Source organism: Pseudonaja textilis, chromosome Z (genome assembly GCF_049901715.1).
Source record: "Pseudonaja textilis isolate UNSWEBS1 chromosome Z, rPseTex1.2, whole genome shotgun sequence".
Lineage (NCBI taxonomy): Eukaryota > Metazoa > Chordata > Lepidosauria > Squamata > Elapidae > Pseudonaja > Pseudonaja textilis.
In genome coordinates, this window is record NC_142008.1 from 85,072,426 (window position 1) to 85,089,095 (window position 16,670).

At 37.4% G+C, this 16,670-nt stretch overlaps 1 protein-coding gene across 5 annotated transcripts in view; it reads right to left on the reverse strand.

The window, feature by feature from the left end:
* Positions 1-12,988, reverse strand: part of TANC2 (tetratricopeptide repeat, ankyrin repeat and coiled-coil containing 2) — a 343,732-nt gene extending 330,744 nt beyond the window's left edge. For all 5 annotated transcript variants that reach the window (XM_087917322.1, XM_087917326.1, XM_087917324.1 and 2 more), the window contains exon 1: positions 12,567-12,988. The gene's annotated coding sequence lies outside the window, so the exon portion shown is untranslated. The remainder of the gene's footprint in view (positions 1-12,566) is intronic.
* Positions 12,989-16,670: the final 3,682 nt, after the last annotated feature.

Sequence of the window (16,670 nt, forward strand, 5' to 3'; positions counted from 1 at the left end):
AGAATAGAAAGAAGGTAGGATCAACACAAGGCGAATCAACAACTCGGGAGGAGGGTGCCCGCCTCTCGTCACTAGGCTCACCTGGGGAATAAGATTTAAAGAGATGCCATGGGGAAGGGCACTTGTCAGGAACAAGCGTTGACTTTTTCCAGCCACGCTTGTAGTTGTCAACATCTTGCCACCTTCTCTTACTGTGCTTAGCCTTGCTTTGCCTGGGTTCAACTTGCCTTGATTTTCCTGGTGACACAGCTCTGCTTCAGGTGGTGCTGCAGACGCAGTGACCTCTGGAATCAAGTTTCCTGAACTGTGTTTTCCCTCAGGCTGCTTCTCTGGACTCACAGAAGCCAGGAACTAGTAAATGTGCATGTGTGTGTTTGGAGCTTTGCTCTTGGACTTACAGTGAATTGTGGGTACTTGGGGGGCGGGGGGAGTTGGAGCAATAAAAGGGAGCTATGCCTTTACTCTGGCTGCGTTGCTTTTGTGCCCAGCCCTGGGTCATCACGGTTCTTTTTACAGTTGCTGCACTGGATTCAATATAGGATGCCTGATTTTTGGTGTTTCTGTCTGCTCTTTCAATTTTGACAGGGTCCATCTGATACTTGAGGTTGGTTTGTGGGCTACCACGAGATCATGTTGATTTAGTAATCTTGCTGTCGTTTCTGAAACATTCTGTACATAGGGAATTGTGATTCATCTAGTCGTTCTTGTTGTAGTTGTTGTATTGCTTTGAGTGTTTTTTTATTGCTTTTACACAACAACTTGAAAAAAGTGTGAACACTACTACATCAACCAGGGTAAGGACAAGCAGACCTGTAAATCATCACCACAGATGTAATAATTAATTATGAAGATAAAATCAGAGAGCCTTGCCGAAGGGCTGTTAAATAAACTAATAAGGGGTTCAACATGGAACCAAGGGGAAAGGTTAGAAATAGAACTGTCCCATTAAACTTATGATGTCTGATAAGACAGATACAACTGAATCTGAAGTGCCACACCAACAATACCAAAAATCAATAATATTTTATAGTCCAAGATTCAAATGCAGTAAGTAGATAGATCTAGTAGCAATGATGTTGATTACAGATGGTTTATGTTGGAATCTCCAAATCAATGCATATTCTGTAAAGAGCATCCTACATACCTAGCTGAAATGAATCCATAAAATTATTAGCAGAAAGGTAAAGCTACAGTTCAAATTAACAAGAACTATTCTCTCAAGAATCTTAACTATAGGATGCAAAAGAGAACTGGGCAAATTTTAGAATAAATACAAGGATCAAAGAAGAGTTTTTAAAAATGTATATAAATAAATATTTTTAAGACTAGGAAAAGAGCTAATGGAATGAGAATAATTTACCTACCTTATAAGAAAGGGTATAAAAAGGGAGGACAGATAAATAATAAAATTATTTTCTCTTTTTTTGTTCTATTAAGACAAGAATAATAATCAGACTGAACAGGTGAATAAAACAGCTCCATAGGTCTCACAGGTGCTGACTACATAGCTGTTCAAATAGATAACATTTAAAAAATAATAATTGCACAGTAAAACTATGAATCTACAAAAGTGCATTTTTATTTCTTTTGAGATTCATTTTTCACAACAGATTTTACATTTTATCCATTTTATATTTTCATTAGCCTTTCCACATTTTAGAATACTTCTTTTGTTTTTCTCTTCTTGATCTTCTCCTTCTTTTTGATTCCTTCATTTTTCCTTCATATATGGTTTAACAATTTTATTCTCATTTGTTCTCTTTACATAATCAAACCATTTCAACTTAATTTTTTTCACACTAATCATTTCTATGCTCCATCTACAATACAGTACACATTTATTCTTCATTCTGTTTTCTTATTTTACACCACACATTTTTAAGTACATTCCCACAGCATTTAACATATGTTTGCATTTCTCCTCACATACCACACTTCCTTTTATACACAAGCGAGAGAACATTCTTATATAAGTAGTGTTTTGCTTCTTTCAATAAACATCCATTCCTTGCAACTTACTATCCATTACATTTCTATCAGGAAGTGTACAGTTTAACATTTCTACATGCATGATCCCATCATTAGACAATGTTCTTCCATGGTATAGGAATTCATTCATTTGTTCTATTTTTTTAAACTTTTTAATTGTTTTTTCCATTTTCCCTGTCAAATATGACTAATTGGATTATTGTTATTCATGTTTAAATCCATACTCTTCTTATTTCTAAAAGTTATTCAAGATTCCATCCAACAACAGCATTGCACTCATAGAAAAGTACACATACATTCACATCCCCCAACTCCTAACATCCCCATATCTCTAACACTACATGTATTTATTATACTTTTATTCAAAAATATATTAGTCAAGAAGATAATGCACACTGTTATCCTATTTCCAGTCTATTTATTGAACATTTCATTTATTCTCACACGTAACTGTGGGACCCCGAAATCGGTACACATTAGCAGACATAACCAAAACCACATTTATAGTGCATCACAGAGTTAGAAGCAGGATCCAATGTGGACTGGTCACCGGGACCAGAGATTTAAATTTCCAAACTTTCAGATTCATGCTGGAGAGAGATGGTGGTAGATCCCTGAGGATGGGCTCCAATACAAGTCCAAAAACTTGGAAGACTAAATCTCTGGTTCCAGTGACCAATCCAGATTGGATCTTGCAACATTATTCTGGGACACATATATCTGCCTTCATTTGTAAATTAGAATCCTTTTACAATAGCTACTAAGTTGCAAATATGGATGACAAATATTTATATTTATGTATGTATGCGTGTATGTATGTTTAAATTACTGTCTTGTACAATTTTCAGAAAAAGAAAATAAGGTACAAATAATTGTTTATGATTAAGAACAAGGTTATTATTTTCTGAAATCAGCCACTATCTGTTTCTAGTAAGGTAAGCAGAAACTCTATTTTTCAATAAAACTAAAATGAATTATTTTTGCATAATTAATCATAGTGGATATAGTACAATAATTTTAAATAAGGAAAATTATCCAAAATCAAATTTTTAATTACAACATTAGAAGTCACATCACGTATTCTGGATGTGGATAGGCCTGACTGCTGTTTGGAATTATCAATTATGAACGTTGTTTCAGGAACTAAAAACACATGAAAATGTTTTACAAGCTTTCTTTGCACATCCTCAAACACTAATTATTGTAAACTGTGATATGTAAAATTATACCTATGAAAATATAAAGCAATGGTTACACCATTTTTAACCTCTGTATTAACCCAAGATAATTTACTGGAATATTATGTAAGAATTCTTTGTTTTGTATAAAGGTTTTATATTTGGCAGGTTACACTGTCCAGTGTCATGTTAATGATGAAGATTACTGGAAATGGAAATGGGTAAACAGGACGAGGAAACAAATGTTATGCTACAATAATAATGTGTTGTGTAGGGAGATATGTAGCTGGATAGATTGTGAACCTGGAAAGGGGCAGAGATATTTGAACCTGCATATAAACCCCAGCCTTCCTGGGAACCATGTCTTCTGCCCAAGGGCAGAATTCCCTTTTCCAAAAGCTTCATAATAAAGCTCTTGTATATTGTTCACGTGTCTCCAGTTGTCTGAATACCAGAAGTGTTGACTTTTATCACAACTGGTGTCCGAATGGGACCCAAAGACATCCAACTTGCCTCTGGTAGGGGTGAGCTGTCTGCAGACCAGGGGGGTGCCCACGCTGATTTCAGCAGCGGGTATGGGGAAAGCTCCTCCTCCGGAGGTGGATTGTGGATTTGCTCTTCAAATGAACTGCTGGAGATACTGAACAAGGAGCTGAACGAGGAGGAAGCCCAAGCACAGAGAGACCAGGCACTGGTGCCAGGTGAGTACTAGTAAGTAAGAGGGTGCCTAGTTAAGTCCAACTGGGAGATCTATCCCTCCTTAAATAATTGATGGCGATGTGTGCATGACTGTGTCTTCCTCTTGGAAGTGCAGGGTGGTTTTTGTTGAAGAAAACAGTTAAAGGAGGGAGTAAAAATCTTGGGTGGAATATGGGCCCCCGAAACGGAATGTTTGTTAAGGATCCTGAAAAAGACATTCCTTCTAGTCCCCTCTTCCCCCTGGAGAAGTTATTATGTCAATAGAAGTAAGTGTAGCTGAGTTCGTATAGTGTACATTTAAATAAAGTGACAATGCTTAGAGACCGGTAGTAAAACTCCTGTGATTAATGAAAATTAAGAACAATGGGTGTAACTTTGTGAAAAAGTGCGGAGTTCACGAAAACAATTAGGAAGATGTTTTGGTTAATCACTGCTGTTATGTGAGGTAGGAAGGAGTAGAAGAAAAGAAACTACAGTATTATCTTGAGATAAATCTTGAGGATTTATCATTCCTAAAAAAATAAAAATACCTGCCTTCAACATGATTTCAATCAATTATACCACTTTTGTTTTAGTTTCATCATGTTTTATTTCTGTTCTACTTTATTGTGGTCGTTTATCCTACTCATTTATTATAAAGATAATCCTCAACTTATGGCCACTGTAGGTAACAGAAAATTCATTGCTAACCTTTGCAGTCATTAAGTAAAGCATCACTTGACTGCACCTGATTTATTATCTTTTTGCCATATTCATTAAACAAATTAAATAAATCACCATGGTTTTCAAGTAAGACATCACATAATTCTAACATATGACCCTCCCTGATGGCTTTCTCACCAACAGTGTCCCCAAGGTGCTGTAACCACTGTAAATGTGAGTGACTGAATCACAATTGTTTGTGGTGACAATGTAATGGTTCTAAGTGAGAAGATAGTTCATAAGTCACTTTTTTTAACACTATTGTAATTTTGGTCACTAAAAGGACTATATGTACAGGTAATTCCCACAATAATTTCAACTGGACAGGAATTTCCATCACTGGGTGAAGCAGTCATTAGATGAAATAATACATGACATCAATTAACAATAGCATTTCCAATAATCTCAACTGCAATTGTTAACCCAAGACCACACTGTAGTTAGTATGGACCTAACACATTTCCTGTCCTATCATGCACCTCTGTTTCAGCTCCTCCCATCAGTCTATCCACACGTCACTACCCTTTTTGTTTACCCTACACTATGCAGCCCCTACCCCACTATCTCTTACTCCTTGACAAAGTGTATTTGCTGAGGCAGTTGCTAGTGAATGCCTGATCAGCAGAAGAAGAAAGGTGGCAAAGGTCATTTGAGAATCGCAGGAGTGGCAGGTGTAGGTAATGGAATGCAGTGTAGTGTAGCCAAAAGAGTAGATATGGAGGGGGCAAAAGATAGGTGAGTAGGGATAGGGAGTAGGGTTGCCAAGCGCCTATATTTTTATCACGTGATCACGAGTATGCTGCAATTGCTGTAACTTTAAGAATTAGCTATAACTAACATTTGTTCAGCATCTTTGTAACTTTGAATGATTACTAAACCAATGATTAAGTAAAAACTACTTGTTTATAATCCGCTTTGCCTTTATAACACTCTTTCTCATCTTTGCTCATTTTAACTCTGCAGTTTGTAGTACCTCAGGTAAAGCCATTACTCACTGAATGACTTGTTTTATATTTTTCTATTGATAGATTTGCAACTGTTGAAAATATGGAAACAAAAAGCAGGTGTGGCATTCTACATGATTTGCTCCATCTTGTTACAATCCTCCTCCTAATAAACCTAATGCTCCTGTGCTCTAGAAGGAACCTAGCAAACATATCCAGTTGAGAAGAAGCCCCAATTAACAGTAAAATTGGGTGCCTTCAATGATACCCTAAGGACAATCATTCTAGTAATAATGGGGGGGTAGAAAAGCATCAAATAAACAAGGCCATTTAGAGCAATAAATATTAGTTCTTCTATCAAGTTTTATGTATCTTCCAAAATTTTCTTAGAAGTTTCTGTTAAATAGATCTTTGTATCCCATTTTTTTGCTAACTCAAATCAGTCTTTAAATAAGCTACAAAAGACAATTATTTCTGCATTCTCAAGGTATTCTCCTTAGTGTAGTAGGCATGAGCAAATGCTACTAGCTTGTAAATTCTCTCTGTGCCAAGACAGGAAGCTTCAACATTTAAGTGTCTTTATTACATACACACACACACACACACACACACACACACATATTTAACTTCTATACCTTAAACTCCACCTAGCCTAGATAACTGAATTGTCTTAGATTATTTCTTACTTTCCCCAAAAGGAGTTGGTAAATTGGTTCACTCCTCTTGAGGTGTAACTACAGAATAGAAATTGATATCAGCTTTATTTACCAGTTCAAACCATAATCCAGGATGCAATTGTCGATAAATGTTTTGAATTGGTAAATGTTCCTGACTTTATTATTTTAAAGCTACATTCATTTTTTTCCTTTATTAATTCTTTTACTCCTTTACTCGTGTTATCTGTGGTTTCTTCCTTGTGTAATTATATTTGAGTTTACTTATATTTGATATACTGTTTGCTGTACTTCTCCTGGAACATACTCAACAAATGGATTTTTCTTACTATGCCTAGTTGCAACTAATTGATGCAGCCTTTTTCAACCTTCATGTGGGCCTGTATATATGTATTAAACTAAAAATTGTGAACAGGACTTTTCCCTCTTTCCTTCCTAGTTTTCTTTCTTTACTCACCTCTAGTTTGATTTCTCCTTTCGCTTTTTCTTCTTCCCCATTTCAACTATAAATCTTTCATCCTAGGTGGTCTTTTTCTTTTGTTTATTTTGGCTGAAAGGTGAGTTTATTTCTGTGACCAGGGGTAGGGGGGCAGTGTTATATGTGAGAAACACAATAATTAATATAAGCAGATGATCTATTTATTTTGTAAATTGGGATAATGTATGGGTAATTAACTGTAAATAGTACCATATATATGTATGTGTATGTATAGTACCTATGAGTACAACTCTGGGCAGCTGACAACAATAATAAAACTATACACAATAAAAATTATTTTAAAAAATCTAAAACCAATACTTCAGTCAAGCTCCTAAGGAACTCCAGAGAATCACTTTTAACAGGGGTGACAAACTCAAGGCTTGGGGGCTAGATCCAGCCCACGGAGTGTTTAAATATGGTCTGCCAGGTCGCCTTGGAAATAGTGAAGGATAGGCCTGCATTGCCTCTCCGCCTGCAGCCCTCCCAAAGTTCAGTTTTTGCTGGCAGGGGGTTATAGGAGGCTGTCCTAGCCAAAAATGGAGCTTGGGATCCTGTTTTTGCTGGAAGAAAGCTGGAAGGGCCACCACAGGTGCCTCCTGACACAAGTGACATGATGCTGGCCACGCCTATCCTGGCCTCCCCAAGATCAAACACAACCTGATGCGGCCCTCAATGAAATCGAATTTGACATCCCTGACTCCTGGCTTCTACTGCATTCTACCTCAGTGCTTGAGGGAGAATCAGCTTTTTATGACTTTCTGGAAGGTAAACGTGTGAGGACCTGTCATTGCCAAGAGAAAACTCTTCTACAAGGTTGGGACCACCACAGAAATGGCATATTATCTAAGTCCATTAGATGGCAGTATTTAAAGGAAGTGAGCTACTGGAGCTACTCTATCCAACTTGGTAGGATGGACAGATACTCTCAGGGAGAAGAACTCCCACATATAACTATGCCAATGTAAAGCTTTAAAGATGATAACCAGCTTTTTAATTGCGCTCAGAATGACAATGCAGCTCATGCAAGAGTGGGATAACAGGTATAAAACAGGAGATATTCAACACAGCATGCACTGCTGCATTCTATATCACTTCGAATTTCTGTAAAGTCTTTACAGGCAGCCCAATATCGAATATCCATGCCCAGAATGAGTGCAATTGGCATAGAAGATGATCTGTACAGACTCTCCTGACTATAGCTGCCACCGGCTCCTTAAACAAGAATTACAAGTCCAGGAGGACTTCAAATTTTACACCACCTTGTAGAAGGAAGTGCAATCCTATCAAGAAACAAATACATTTTGCCTGAGTAGTTAAAAACCCAGAGCCATTCCTCCTCACTAAGGATAGCTCTAAGCTGGCACCTCCCTATCCAGACCCTTACAGCCTCCAGGCAGTGGGACAGCATCTAAACAGAATTACCTCTAGCACCTTTATCAGCTAGTGGTGATGAAATAAAATTGAATTATTATAAACATAGTGATATTGCACCCCTTGCCAACAAATAACCTTGTTTGGTTATATGCTTCATATAAAAAAGGAGAGGTGAGGGATCAAACCTTTGAGGCACTCCACAGTGTAGAAACCTAAGGTTGGGCCTTCCCCCTACAACACTGATTGGAAGAGATACTGTAAGGAGATGAATCACTGTAAAATCATGCCTCCCTAAGACCCAAAGCTAGACCAGAAAGATACCAGGCTTGATATCAAGAGCCATCAAGAGATCCAGGACAGATGCATCACCTCTGTTCCAAGCCTTTCAAGGGCAATCAATTTTATATATTTATATCAAATTTAGAAAACCTCATAGAGTGATTCTGGTCAGTGTACAAATAAAATCTAAAACATAAAAGCTAAATATAATTATATTTAAGAGCTGGGAAGGCCTTCAAAGCGCTAAACAGGCTATGTACTTTTGTATGAGCCCCAAGATGTCTGCAGAGCCTGGTCTTCAGATATTTCAAAGGACTAATCGAGCAAGAACTTGCCTTGCCTTACCTTGAGGAGAGTGGGAATGTTCCAGAGGGCAGGGACAACTGCAAAGGCGTCTCTCTTCCTGGACTCTGCAAATCACAATTCTTTAACCATCGGGGTCTGCAAAGTACCTTCCCTGCCTGACCAGGTGGGATGGAACAATGAATGAGACAAAGACAACTGCATAGGTAACTTGTCCCATGCCACATAATATTTTTAAGGTCTCTTTATTGTAGCCTAGCTTAAACCCAGACTGAAAAGAGTCCTGCTAATTCATTTAAATACATTTATAGGTGTTATTTTTCTTGTCTTGCCCATTATGGAATATGACTCTCTGTTACACATTTTTTCATATATGTGTATTCCACATATTTGTGGTGGGGAAGAAATTTTCAAAATCAATTTCAGCTGGAATTGGCAAATGTAATTGACTTACATTTGTGTCTGTATATTCATGTTTATTCTTCCTTGGGATTCTTTCTTTTTTTAATAAAGAGAATAACTGTTTTATAAAGAGAATAACTGTCAATAACCTCAAATTGATTATTTCTGATTAAGTCATCAGTAGACTCAAAACCGACACATATTTCAGCAAATATATCAGAATAGTCCAGAAACAATAGTCTAATTCCCAATTATTTATATTGCTAGAAAAGCAATATCATCTGAATCAACACATTTTACTAAATTATAGTTCTGATATTGATGTTGGGCAATCAATATTTTGCTTCAAAACAATTTAAAAAAATATCCATTTTCAAATATAATTGCAATCCCACAGCAGGGTTGAAAAAAGTCTTCTTCCTATGTAAATTCTTTAAGAAACTTGCATAGCTTGAGATACCAGGGCTAGATTCAAACCTAAATTCAGGGAAACCGCACTTAATGTGTAGGACCTTCACAATTAAGACTGCAATTCAGTCACCAAGCAATGGAGTTATTAAGCAAAATATCATGTATCCATGACAGATTTATGACCTAATTTCCATCTTGGTTGATAAGCAAGATAGCACATGACCATGAATTGCAATGTTACTGCAAGCTTCTCCACTGATAGAAGCTGGCCGTGAAGCATGCAAATGTGACTATGCTGCAACAATTGTAAAGTAGCTGAATCTCAATCACATGACTGCCGATATGTTGCAATAAATGCAAAGACTGGTTGCAGTTACTTTTTCAGCATGCTGACATAACCTTGAACAGTCACTCTACAGGGCAGTTGGTTAAGAGAAGGCTACCTGTATCTTAAACATAACTTAAGACAAATGATTCCAAAAGTTATTAGCAAACTGTAACTTTAAATGCAATTATCCAAATTGCATTCCAAAGCAGTTCAAAATTGGTGCACCAAACAAACTACGCCGGGGTGTCAGATTCACCGTCGTAACAGCTGTGTCACATTACATATGGGACTTTTTTCTCTTTGCTAAATGGACATGGGTGTGGCCAGTGCGTGATGCATCCAGCCCACAGGCTGGGAGTTTGATAGCCCTGTACTAAGTAATGAGTCTCCTAGCCATGGCTTCCACCTGCTGTTTCTGTGGTAACTGTAAGTCCAGGAAGAACCATGAATTTACATGTGCTTCTTTAGAACTACAGATGGAAGTAACATAAAGCCAGATGAGTTCTGGTAAATCCATAACTTTCATTGTGGTGTTTCATTTCGTCTAATTTTTCAGAGTTACCAGATTAACAATGCCACACAACCTCCTGCTCAGCTCAGGGTATAGCAATGCAATTTGGTATCATTTATATATAGATGATCCTTCACTATAAACCAATGGATGACCACATGAGTAATTTCAAGAATAAGGTGCTATCACTCAAATCTATTTCTCCATACAATTTTAGTAAAATTTCTTCTCAATAGACACCTAAATATGTAATGTTTATGAAATGAGATTTAATAACCATAAATCTAGATAAAATGTCTAAATCAAAGTAGATCTTCTTTTTCTGGATTAGATCATAATTTGGAGGAGCTCCTGGATCCAGATTTGTTTCCAATTTCTCAGTGAGGAATAGGAACATCTACAATCACTTTGCTACATCAACTGCATCATTTTTGGAAAAATTATGTTGGTAAAATCCAGGCTACACAATTATAAATGCTCTTGAGCTACATACAAAATAAACACATTTTGCAAACTGTGTTAGCACAAGTTAATCACTGTTTTAATGCTTTGTTTTAGGCACATACTTTGAAAGGCTTGCACAGCTACTGTATGTCAAAAACTACCCTAGTTGTCTTTATATACGCATGCACAGATGGCACTTGCATAAGCCGTTCAGAAAACACATCTACGTAAGCCTTTTGAATTGGAATGTTTTGTTTCCATTAACATACTTTGTGTAAAACATAATTTTTAAATGTTTTGCACTTTTTAAATGTGTACTATATAGAACTACCTCCAAATAACAATGGTACTGAAAAAGACAATTATACAATATCTATGATAAAAGCATTTACATTAACTGAAAAATTATTGCTAAACATATATTGTTGCATACAGTTAAGTTCAATATTACCTCAGATAATACTTTGTCCTTTTAATCCGACTCCTTCCATGGTTCATTGAGGTGACCTGAAGGCTTCTACCTATAGTTTCCACTGGCTCATTAGATGATGACAAGTAACTAAACCTTCTTTGTAGCCCCAGAGATCCCAAAATAACTCTGTTATTCTGATGAACTGATACTGTCCAGGCTTTTAAAAGGCCTTAAAACATAAATTTCTAAACTAGCTTAAATTGCTAACTAATTGCATTTTTAATGTTTTAATTTTACTTTTAAGATACTTATTGTAAATTACAGTATCAAATCCCTAATATCAACAAGTTTAAAATGGTCCACGGGCAGTTTCAAAATTTCAATGAAGTCATATCTATATAGCTCAGATGGTCCCTTGCATTCCAATACATATCATGTTCTTTATTTGAAAATCTCCTGTATTCTTCATACATAGTTGACACCGATATCTTAATCTATAAAATGTTACAGTAAAATGTGCCTATGATAATCTACTGTACTGGTAATACATTGCAACCCCTCATTCTGGCTGATATGCTTCATCTCTTATATATGAATACCGAATTAGAATGTTTTCTCACACATTTTTATCCAATTTTCTGGCATTGATAGCAATAAACTACTGATTACCATTTCCTGTCCTAACAGTTTTATAAATGAAACCCGTATCCCCACCCAGTAAGTCACCACCAAAAGATTCACTCTGCGTCTCTTATAATATCAGACTTCCAGTGAACTGACAACATACTAACATAGCACTGAGTTTCTTTTCTTCTGTAAGTTTTGCTATGCCTTCAAGCAATGACAAATTAGTATTGGAACAGGTTGGAAGGGCAGTATTCCTAAAAACCTATGGTATTCGTTTTTAAAATATGTTTCCCAAGGCACAGCAATATCACTATTCCCATTTATGCATTAGTTTTTCATTCCAATAACCTAATCCTTTATAATATCATTTTATAATACCAAATTAGAATGTTTGAATAATTCAAATCACTTTATAATAAGAATATGGATCAGCTTCATAAAGAAGCAATCTTTTGAAGATTTGTGTGTTCCATTCTAGGAATAGTTTTATGTAGCAGACTAGTATTGATTCAATATACTGTATGCATATGCTATAAGCTCACAAAAATACATATAAGTTCATTATACATATCCTGGAATGTTGTTTCTTCCTTCCACATCAATATACAACGATATGGAAATGGTGGGAGAGGGGAGAAGAAGAATCAAGGACGATGACAGAATCCTTTTCCCCTCAGCCTCCATAGGTCAGTCAGTATGGCACACCCATCCAGCGTTCAATTTCCTTCCTTCCTTCTTTCCTTCCTTCCTATTGAGGCAGGGCGTCAGCCGAAATGAATCTCAAATTGTTGATTTCCTCCTTACTCACCTACTCCGGCGTCGGGCTCTGTCCAAGCACCCTTTCGGGGCGCGGCAACTTCGAATTCTCCTTCTTCCCGTCCTCTGTCCCGAAGTTTGGGGGAGGGGTTGCGAAGCAGAGGTGTGTGTGGGGGAGGGTCTTTCCTAACTGCCTCACCACATCTCGATAAGGAGCGGCTCACTACGTCTTCCTCAGATGCAAGCCAACTGGGGGGCTCTGCTGATGGGACGGCGGCGGTGATGGCGGCGAGGAGCTCCCCCCTCGCCTTCAGTCATTGAGCCGCTCTGCTCCTCACAAACAACCAACACAGCAGGAGGAACGAGAGAAGCAAAGGGCGAGCGCGCGCCGCACGCCACCCGCTTGCCCGCGCGGCTCCCCAATGAACAGAGTTGGGGGGGGCGGGTGGCACCGCCTCGCGCTTCTTTAGATCTGCGCGCGCAGGCACGGTTGCGCACGCGCCACGCGTTTGCCAAGTCAGACTGTATGTCCTACGAGGGGTGGCGTGCTTCACTCCCTCTCTCGCCCTCTTTCTTAAGAAGGCGGCGGAGCTGTTGCCCGCACACAGGTGGTGCGTTGGACTAAGCACCGATATTTTTCGCCCCCCCCCACCTTCTACCCGTGAACAACAGGGGGCGCTTCTAGAGTTCGCTCTGCTTGTTTCACACGTTTGCCCTGTTCGCGGCACGCCCCTATCTCTCAAGATTTGGGTTTGTGCGATTTTGAAAGAAGAGCTATAGAAAATCGAATTTCCATAAGGAAAGAGAAAAGATTACTTTTAATAGCAAGTGGGGTTATACAATATTTAAATATGTGTGTTGCTCACACGTTCGTTTGCCATTATAGAATTTGGTATTTAATACCAAATATATATAGCGAAATACGGTCTGAAATACGTCCATGTATAAAAAAGATGCAATAATGCCAAAATTTAAGGAGAAAATAGACTTTGGATTCTATTTGTTTGTGTGTACTGCTGTGAAAGGGACATGGAGAAGGAAGACAGAAACCGTCCAATTAGGATCTGAAAATGATTACTACCCTGGATGCAAGATTAAATCAATCAGTTCTGAACTAAATTTTAATTTTTGCTCCCTTAAAGTTATTATCAAAAAGAAGAAATTCCCGCCTTTGGGACATGTGATGAAAACAACTGGGATGGGGTGGGGAAGGACTGGAAAAGAACTGGAAATGAATTGGAGAACTAGAAGAAGACCTGTGCCTGGCAAAGCTGAGGGAAAAGACAGGAGATAAAATCAATAATACTAACGGATAGGATCAAAGAACTTTCAGAACTGTCTTTTAGAAAGGTTAATAGTAAAGACTGGTCAAATGGTTAGCATTTATCCAGTCAGTAACCAGGAGTCATATAGCATCTACACGACCTCTTATCTATGATAAATCTGATCTTCCATTATTACGTAAACCTGGCTGTAGAAAAACTTGAGATCTGTATATAGTTCTGTGTTCTATGTAACACAAAAAATACAATACAGTATATTTCTATCTGGATTTTAAATTACACACTCTTAAGATCTTAAAACTCCAAAAGTTGGCATAAGCACATTTGTCAGCAGAATATCTTTTGATCAGTGTTGTGGTTTTCAAATTTGTTAAAATGTATGGGGAGGTTATAATACATACATCCTCAGATTTCTGAAGAAAGGCAAAGTCAAAATGCACAATTTAATTATTATTTTATTATAAGCACAATTTTCATATAAACAAATTACTGGGATTATACAGATATATCACTGATTTAGGAATTCTGCAGAGCTGTCTTAGAAAACATCTATGGCATTTCTTGTTGAATTCCATCTAAACAAATCAAACATTGCTTAAAATTGTATGGCAGTCAGCTGGACTTTTAAGAATAATAATCAGTAACTAATTGAAAGATTCCTGATACAACTCAACGGTGCTTTTTCTTGTTTTTTCTTTAGACGGCGTTTCACTTCTCATCCAAGAAGCTTCTTCAGCTCTGACAAGATAGTTGCGAATGGAAGGATTTATATTCCTTGCAGACAGCTGGTAATTTGCATCCTTTTAGAGGGTTGCTAAATCACTTGGAGGTTTATGTCTGTTCTCAAGATTACCTGAGTAGTGCTCCGGGTTCGTGTACTCCTGTGCCATGTTTTGTTTAGAATGCCCTAAAATTCCATCAAATATTGTGGGATTTAGCTTGTGATCATTACTAACATTCCAAAAAGATTTTCATGTACATTTTTTAATTTCATTTCACTAACTGGGTAGAATATAATGCAGAGGAAGGTGTTTTATGTAAGTACAGGTAGTCCTTGACTTACAACAGTTTGCTTGGTGACCAAAGATACACGTTGCTGAAAAAATTGACCTTTTTCACACTTAGGACCATTGCACCATTCACATGTGATCATGTGATCAAAATTCAGAAGCTTGGCAACTGACTCATATTTATGATAGTTGCAGTGCCTAGGGTCATGTGATCATCTTTTATGACCTGACAAGCAAAGTTCACAAGCCACATGCACTTAACCATGTAACTAATCTAACAACAGCAATGATTTACTTAACAACTGTGGCAACAAATGGGGAAAAACTCACTTAACAGTTGTCTTACTTAGCAACAGAAATATTGGGTTCAGTTGTGGTTATAGGTCAAGAACTACCAATAATTTTTTTAAAAAACCCTACCAATAATCAATTGATGTTTGGGGAGAAAAGAATAACAGCTGAGAAAAAGAATTGGCTCAAGTAAGCTTTAATAAAATGGTTCATTTGAAGAAATAGTTTGGCGCATATAGCATAAGAAACTTTGGCTTCAATTTAGGAGATAAGTTTTTCTATCTGAAGATATCCTTTTATATACATGTAACTGTCATGTCACATAGTTGAATAAGAACTATACAGATTTTAGTAAAATATCTTTAGTATTAGCTGGACAAATCTCAAATGGAAACTAATAGGAATTTCCTAGCTCATTTATGAGAATTTGAGCCCCTTGGAATGCTTTCAAAAAAGCTATAGTATGATTTACCTACTAGCATTTGGTCATTTATGTCTGTACCTCAATCATTCTTTTCTCAGCCTCCCCATCTCTGACAATAATCTTTCCCAAAACAGAACCTCAAAAGCATATAATTAGAAGTGGTTGCAGGGGTTTTTGTTATTGATATTATTTATACTGGTCAGCAGAGATTTGAAAGACCATTACTGTACAATGCAATAAATACAATACACAACCTATGTAGAAATCCACCTATAAGTGAATAATAGTTGTGCTCATTTGATAGCCTCAAGAGGACAATTTTCATTGTTCTCAGCCAGGGGCATACCAAGGATCGGACAGCAGGAATGACCCACCCTACAAGAGCACACAACAGATACAAACTCAATGTTAACCACTTCAAACTCGATTGCAGAAAGTATGACTTCAGCAACAGAGTGGTCAATGCCTGGAATGCACTACCTGACTCTGTTGTTACATCCTCAAACCCCCACTTCTTCAACCTCAAACTATCCACTATTGACCTCACCCCATTCCTAAGAGGTCTATAAGGGGCCTGCATAAGTGCACCATCGTGCCTCCCATCTCTGTCCTATTGTCCCCATTTATTTGTACCTATTTCCTGTATTCTTACTCATGTTTATACTTACACCTATTATCTTGTAAGCGATTGACAAATCAAATAAATAAAGAAATAGTTACAAACAGTAAGCGTGTACATTGCCTGAGGAAGCTTTCTGGGAGTTTGGTGGCAAGTATAGAGTCAAGTTGCTGCTCTTGGCATGCCAATCAGATCTTTGGCAATGTGATGGATCATCAGAGATGGTGTAAATTGAAGATTGCTTGATTAGGCCAGCCTGAATCCTTCTGCTCAGCCTAGATCTGCTCCAGGGATCAAACATGCCAGTTACAGCAATGTTTCCAGACAATATTGCTAAAAACAATATTGCTGAATGTTGATTAGAAATGATCAAAATTGTAATCCATCATGGATGGTACCAAGTTGAAGAATACTGCTACGCAAAATAAACATGCCCAGTAATGTCCATTAATATATTTTTCTTCCCTTGTACCTCCTAGGTTTCTACAAGTTTCTATAAGTTCTCTGTAAATAACTTGCAAGAACACTT